Source organism: Corythoichthys intestinalis, chromosome 7, assembly GCF_030265065.1.
Source record: "Corythoichthys intestinalis isolate RoL2023-P3 chromosome 7, ASM3026506v1, whole genome shotgun sequence".
NCBI classification, from domain to species: Eukaryota; Metazoa; Chordata; class Actinopteri; order Syngnathiformes; family Syngnathidae; genus Corythoichthys; species Corythoichthys intestinalis.
Genome location: NC_080401.1, coordinates 2199238 through 2206583, shown reverse-complemented (window position 1 = coordinate 2206583; position 7346 = coordinate 2199238). Strand labels below are relative to the sequence as shown.

Sequence of the window (7346 nt, the reverse complement as noted above, 5' to 3'; positions counted from 1 at the left end):
GGGCGAAGTGCCATTAGGTCGGGAGTGGTGTGATTTTGGTCACATGAGCCTATCAGGTAGCCGCTTTCTCCTCACCATAACAACCAGATATCAACAATGGCGACTACAACATCGGAGAGTGAAGAAGAGCGATTGGAGAAAAAAAGTTAAAAGAGTGCAGAAAGTGGGAAATAAACGATGCCTCATGCATCTTTTTTCACTTATCAACGGTGGAACATGAACAGAACCTGCTTAAAAAGTGGCTTTGTCTTCACGGCGCTATCAAGTATCTTGCAGAAATATACCAACATTGCGTGGATATGGATTTTGAAAATATTCCTGGCGACGCTGGATTTAACACTACATGCTACCGGCATTTTACTGATAAACAGAACCCCCCTGCGAGTACTAGGGAAGTTGCAGAAGCGTCTGAAACTCCCAGAAAAAAACTTTGTTCCGGTTCAGGTTTGCCCATCGCTTCTGCTGGCCCTGTCCTTCCAGCCATCTGCATCGTTTGTTTAAAAAAAAAAAAAAAAAAAGTTTCAAAGTATGCTCGTTTGGGATTGGAAGGCAAACGGCAGAGGGATCATCTCGCCAAAGCAGAGACATTGTCGGCAGGTATGTGCATCACACACACGCGCACATTTTTTTAAAACAATATGACCGATGTTTATTAAAGGACTGAAAATAATTTGTTGTTAATTTTTAAGGCTATAGTTTAGTAAAAACGCGAGCTGCTGAATAATTTATCGAGTGAATCCAGCAGTTGTCACCAAACTCGGGTTAGCTGTGCCCCTCACAGTCATAGATCACAGCTACCCCCCACCCCCACCCACCCAACCAACCAACCAACCAACCTCAACAAACCCTTTACGTTTAAATCTGTGATGTGCATATACTGTGAAAAGCGGTGATGTGACAATAATACCTATTATCATTCTTTTTTGTGTAAAGGCCGGTTGCTGCAGGCAGCAGAGATGAAGAAAGACTCTTCAATCATTTTACATATCAAAGACAAAAGACTGTGTTGCAATGGAGGTGCGATACCATAAATCCTGTTACCAAGATTACACCAGGTTCCTAACCAAGTCAACAGCAACAGAAACTGCAACGAGGGACGAAGAACTGTGAGTTATTACGTTGCACTATTCCATTGACACTTTGCTAAAATTACACATTTCAAAGGTAAAGCATTGGTCAACAACATGTCACTTGTATTCTGCTTGCCTTTAGCCAAAGCATTGAAAGCGTTACTCTTTGCACATCCTAAGTATGTGTGTGTTTCAGACAACCCTATGCTGAGAGCTACAAACTCTTGTGAACAAGTGGTCCGTCAAAGGATTATCGTTGACAAAAGTGCTCAGAATGGACAAGCTAAGAAGGTTGTTCATGAACACCGTGAAGAACCATGAGGATCTTGATGCTTCAGACTACAGGTAATTTATAAATCTTCATACAAAATTTTTTTTTTAGATATGTAGTGTCTAAAAAAGGCTTTGAGAGAATGTTTAATTTTTTTCTCTTTGGTGTATTTGTGTGAATGAGAAATATAAGTGCAAGAGTGAATGTGGGTGGGTGTGTGTGATGTGAATATGTGTGTCTTGTGCTCATCTTTCCCTTTAACTTTGTTTCAGGTAGGTTTTGCTGAAAAGAAGATTGAAGCGTGATTTACGCCGGTTGGTTTTTCACACCCCTTTCCAGCGCAACATGTCTGAAATGTTTTTTTTTGGAGACATTACCAACAACAGACAAACTTTTAGACAGGATACCTCAGTCATCGGGTACATCAGCTACCGAATCTACTGAGGTAAGCCAAGAAAGTGACACTGAACAAATGGCTGGCACAACATCTGGTTGGAAAACCAGCTCTTGGCCCAAATGTTTGTTCAGCCCTCATTGGCATCCATACATTAACAGGTTGTGACTCGACCAGTGCCTTTCATGGCTTGGGCAAAACAAAGACATTTTCTCTTGCTTATCAACAAGAAGAATACCTGACTGCGTTTACAGATCTGGGTAGTAGTTTTAACCTCGACCAGTCTACTTTTGAGGCATTGAGCAAATATGTGTGCCATCTGTATGGCCAGTCAACTGCAAAAAATGTCAACAGTGCAAGATAGAAGGCATTCTGTATGGCATCGTCAGCTTTGCCAGAACTGTCCATTCCTCCAACAAGTGATGCTCTCTTCCAACACAGCAAAAGGGCAAACTACCAAGCAGCAGTTGCCACATTTACATGGAGCCAAATATTCCAATTACAATCGGAATATCTGTTCAAACCGAATAAATGTGTTCCATATAAACACCTCATTCGGAATGAACAGGCCCAAACCGAATGGAATTTCATTCCGATTCACAGGGGTGGAATATTCCTTTTCCCAAACCGATTAGAAGTAAAATTATATCATGTAAACAGGGAAGCGGAATGGTGTCTGGTTGCGTTCTTTCTGCGCATGCTCCGTACTGACGTGGTGACGTCACTTGGTGACGTAAGTAACGTCACTTGCAACATGGCTTCCAGGCACATGCACAGCGCACCCACACAACTTTTTAAATGAACGGCGTATCATTCTGAAGTTTTGTTTCCACTCGAAAAGTTAAAACAGCAGCTGATCTGACGATCGATCTCCATGTTTTGCAACGTGACGCTTTGTTTTGATTAATCTGCGCATGTCAGACGGCAGTTGTCAAACGTCCTTTCGGAATAATGGCAGTCACATGTAAACGCTGGATCGGAATAGATGAAGTGACATGTAAACAGCTGATGTGAAATTTCCATTCGGAATGATTTGAATCGGTATGAATAAAAGTCAGCATGTAAACGTGGCTAGTAATGCGACATTCTCTGACTGGTATGGTGTGTGCCCCTTCACCAATTGGCAATGGATGGGACATTGAGGATGGTGAATTAACAGTAAAATGAATGACTAGAAATCCTGCCCCAGATAGTGTGCTATAGGTAGTCCACTGTGGTTGCAAGATAAGCAAGTGTGAGACTGAAAGATGTTCATGCTTGTCTGCAAAAATGTCTTGTACAGATTTATTCCTCTGCCAGAACTGTAAGAATATCTCAAAGGAAACAGAAAGAGGCACATGGGATAATGACACTGATGATAGTGATATTGATGAGTAATCACCCACCATGTAAAATCTGTCCTAAGTTTTGATTCATTATCAAGATGGTACTCTCCATTTTAACACTTTTAAAACAAACCAAAAAAAAAAAAAAAGTCTGTATTCCCTTTTCCCAAAACATAGACCTTTGTTCGATTTGACTGCCAAAAAAGATGGATGTTCCAATGAAGTGGCATGGTTTTATTGTGAATGCACATTTGATATACAGTGGGGAGAACAAGTATTTGATACACTGCCAATGGGTTTTCCCATTGGCAGTGTATCAAATACTTGCTCTCCCCACTGTATGAATATATATATATATTTTTTTTTTGTGTGTGTGTGAGGCAGGGGTGGGTGTGTAAATGACATGCTGTAACATAATCTGACACTTTAATAAATACTCTTTGTTACAATTATCTGGGCTCTTAATGCATCTATTTTCATCCAGTCCATTTTGCCTTGTTCCAGTTTGAGGTGCATGGTAGTATTTTTAGCCATTTTTGGCCAATGTTTGCTGCTTCTTGTGTACCTTTCATTACATAGTAGGTTGTGAATTGTTTTCATATATAAAGCATAAGCTTTTAGATAAATGTAACATATGTGCTTCATGTGCTGGTGTCACCTCTAGTTGAAGTGATTTTTTTTTTTGCACAGATTTGCTACATTTAATGATCTAAATTCACATATGAGTATACTAAACCACCAATACTTGTTTCTGATATTAGGTACATGTATGTATGACATTTGAGAAAGATTTTGTGTTGCCAAATTTAATGTAAGACATTTTACAACCAGAAATGGCAGCAGCAGATTTTCGTTTTTTGTTATTTCCCTAAATATATATATATACTGTATATATATTTATTCCTGGCTTTTGACAAAATTGGTGCAGGGAAACGTTGGGTGAACTTTTAACCCAAAGTTCAGAAGGGTATTATCTATCAAAAAATGCATTGAACAAGTAGTGCCCAGACAGTGGAACGAAACTCATTTTCTAGGCACTTTTTCAGAGTCCACCCCAAGGCCTATTATTCCTCTATTATGAAATAATTCCAGTTATAATGTGTGCAATGAATACCACCCCTCTAAATGATAATTCAAGGCATTTTTACATAATGCATCCAGAAAATACATCGAAAGTTTGGCTGTCCTTTTAAGATACAGGGGAGAACGGGATGAGGATTCTCCCATCACCCGCGCCCAGTAGGAAGACTGACCAGAAGAGTGCAGACACAAGTCCTTCTGGTATTAATGCTCCAATGACTTTTGGACTAAATTCTGCAATTTCATTATCAGGAACTTGCCCTTGGACTTTAAACTTATATGCATTAACGTCTTTTTTTTTTTTTTTTTTTTTTTATAAAAATGTTTTCTTTATTATTAAACTGCTTATTTCATTGTCTAAACTTTACTTGCTTAAATAGTTCAAAAAGCAAGAAAAACACTATGTGTGTATATATATATATATATATATATATATATATATATATATATATTAGGGCTGTCAAAATTATAGCGTTAACGGGCGTTAATTAATTTTTAAAATTAATCACGTTAAAATATTTGACGCAATTAACCCATGCACTGAATGAGCAGCTCGCACATTGCCTTGAACAGATTACAATGAGGCCGTTTATGGACATTGAGAGTGAAGAGAATGCCACCGGCCGCTTGGGGGCAGCGCCGTTCCATACTAATGTTATTTCTTCTAAACGTGGGAGAATTAGTAGTTGTGAGATGTTTATGCTGTATGCACAATGCAATGCAAATTGCTATTTGTGCTCCACACATATTTCGGTAAGTTTTCTTTCTTTTAGTGGCAATTATGTGTCTCTTGTTGTATTTTGGGTAAGATATGTCCAGAGATATGTATTTTATAAAGGCGAGTAGACACAGGCGTTCTTTGGACCGCGCCGCTTATTGGCATAAGCTTCTCCTTCACAACAAACATAAGTATCGTTTAGTGAAAGCGCAACAAAAATAATATTCCTATCTCTCTCAAAAAAAATAATGTTCACAAAAAGAAAAGCACTTCAGTCTATAGTAATGAGGCCCTATTCTCACAGTTAAACAACAATGCAAAATGAACTGGCATTCCATATCAAAATAGCTATGCAAAACACACGAAAAACTTACTCAGACTTTGGTCACTCTATTCTTATTATTGTTATTTTTATTCTTATTCTTATTATTATATTAACTCTACTTTTGATTGAAAATTTTACAAATTTTATTAAAATGAAAACATGAAGAGGGGTTTTAATATTTAATATAAAATATATATTTTATATTTAAAATTACTATAACTTGTAACTATAACATTTATCTTTTAAAAACTACAAGTCTTTCCATCCGTGGATCACTTTAACAGAAAGAATGTTAATAATGCCATTTGTGGTTTTAATGTTACAATAAACAAATACAGTACTTATGTACAGTATGTTGTGTGTATATATCCGCCTTGTGTCTTATCTTTCCATTCCAACAATAATTTACAGAAAAATATGGCATATTTTATAGATGGTTTGAATTGCGATTAATTGCGATTAATTGCGATTAATTACGATTAATTAATTTTCCAGCTGGTTGTGCGTGAAAATCCCAGTGGATCAGCAGTTTCTGAAATACTCCGACCAGCCCTTCTGGCACCAACAACCATGCCACGTTCAAAGTCACTCAAATCACCTATAATTTATATATATACAGTACTGTGCAAAAGTTTTAGGCAGGTGTCCTGCCTAAAACTTTTGCACAGTACTGTATATTTTTATTATATTATGTATATACAGGATATACTGTATGTATATATTTTCCCCAAGTGGAAGCTTCCATGATCCTAATAAATTTAATAATTAAAAAAAAAAAAAAAAAAAAACATATATATATATATATATATATATATATATATATTAGGGGTGTCAAACGATTAAAATTTTTAATCGAGTTAATTACAGCTTGAAAATTAATTAATCGCAATTAATAGCAATTCAAACCATCTCTAAAATATGCCATATTTTTCTGTAAATTATTGTTGTAATGGAAAGATAAGGTGGATATATCCATTCAACATACTGTACATAAGTATTGTGTTTGTTTATTATAACAATAAATCCACAAGACGGCATTAACATTAACATTCTTTCTGTGAAAGGGATCCGCGGATAGAAAGACTTTTAATTCATAAAAGATAAATGTGAGTACAAGTTATAGTAATTTTGATCGTTTGTATTTTGTGACTAAATATTGCCATCTAGTGTATTTTTTGAATACACTAGATTCTCAAACTTAATGTTTGAATAGCGTATTATTTTGCATAGCTATTTTGATTGGGAATGCCAGATCTCTTTGCATTGAGCGCTTTTCTTTTTGTGAACATTATTTTATTTTTGAGAGATAGGAATATTATTTTTGTTGTGTTTTCACTAAATGATACTGTAGTGATTTAAATGTTCTTAACTGCCCAAATGAATGATGGGAATTTGAGCCACCATGAGTCACAGTGGTTGCTGCAAAGGATATATCTTCTCTGCGTTTAGTACAAAACATGGTATTAAGTAAATGATCATCTCCATCTAATCTTCCATATGTTACTTGCCACAATAATTAAACAATAGTGGGGGAATTGCTACCTCGTAATCCATTAAATTACGCGGCTCCAATAAATGTCTGCGTGTCCAATTCATCCTGCAAAAAATTGGTAGTGCTATGGACATCATTGGACTGGTGAATCATGTTGACTCATTGTCGTCAAATGGCTCGGTTTGTCCGATAACCTTTTGAGGAAGACGGCGGCGAACATATAAACACCGAGAGACGTTAAATGGCTTTATGGGAATTTTTCTATTAACATAACAAAAGCATGTGGGTAACCGCAGCACTCGGGCCTGCGCTAACTGCGCACTTTCTCTACTCTCTCGCTCGACCACTTTCTTCCTCACTACTCAATCTGACAATGCCGGTCACATTGGAAATAACAGCGGCCCCCTTGGCGGGTGCCGGTAACACCTGCATCCACTCCACTTGCTTGTCTCTGCCCTTAGCTCTCAATATACTTCAAACGGCGCCATTGTAGTCTGTTCCCAGCAATGCTTGAGTGGGTCGCTGTGCACATGCGTTAATTGCGTTAAATATTTTAACGTGATTAATTTTAAAAATTAATTACCGTCCGTTAACGCGTTAATTTTGACAGCCCTAATGTATATACATACATACATACACACTCACCGGCCACTTTATTAGGTACACCTGTC

The 7346-nt window shown here is 37.1% G+C and overlaps 1 long non-coding RNA gene across 1 annotated transcript; it reads left to right on the top strand.

Moving 5' to 3' along the window:
* On the top strand, nt 1-3191 carry LOC130919375 (uncharacterized). The gene is made up of 3 exons (XR_009063952.1): nt 1-1106; nt 1267-1415; nt 1614-3191. It is a non-coding gene; the product is annotated as an uncharacterized LOC130919375 (long non-coding RNA).
* Nucleotides 3192-7346: the final 4155 nt, after the last annotated feature.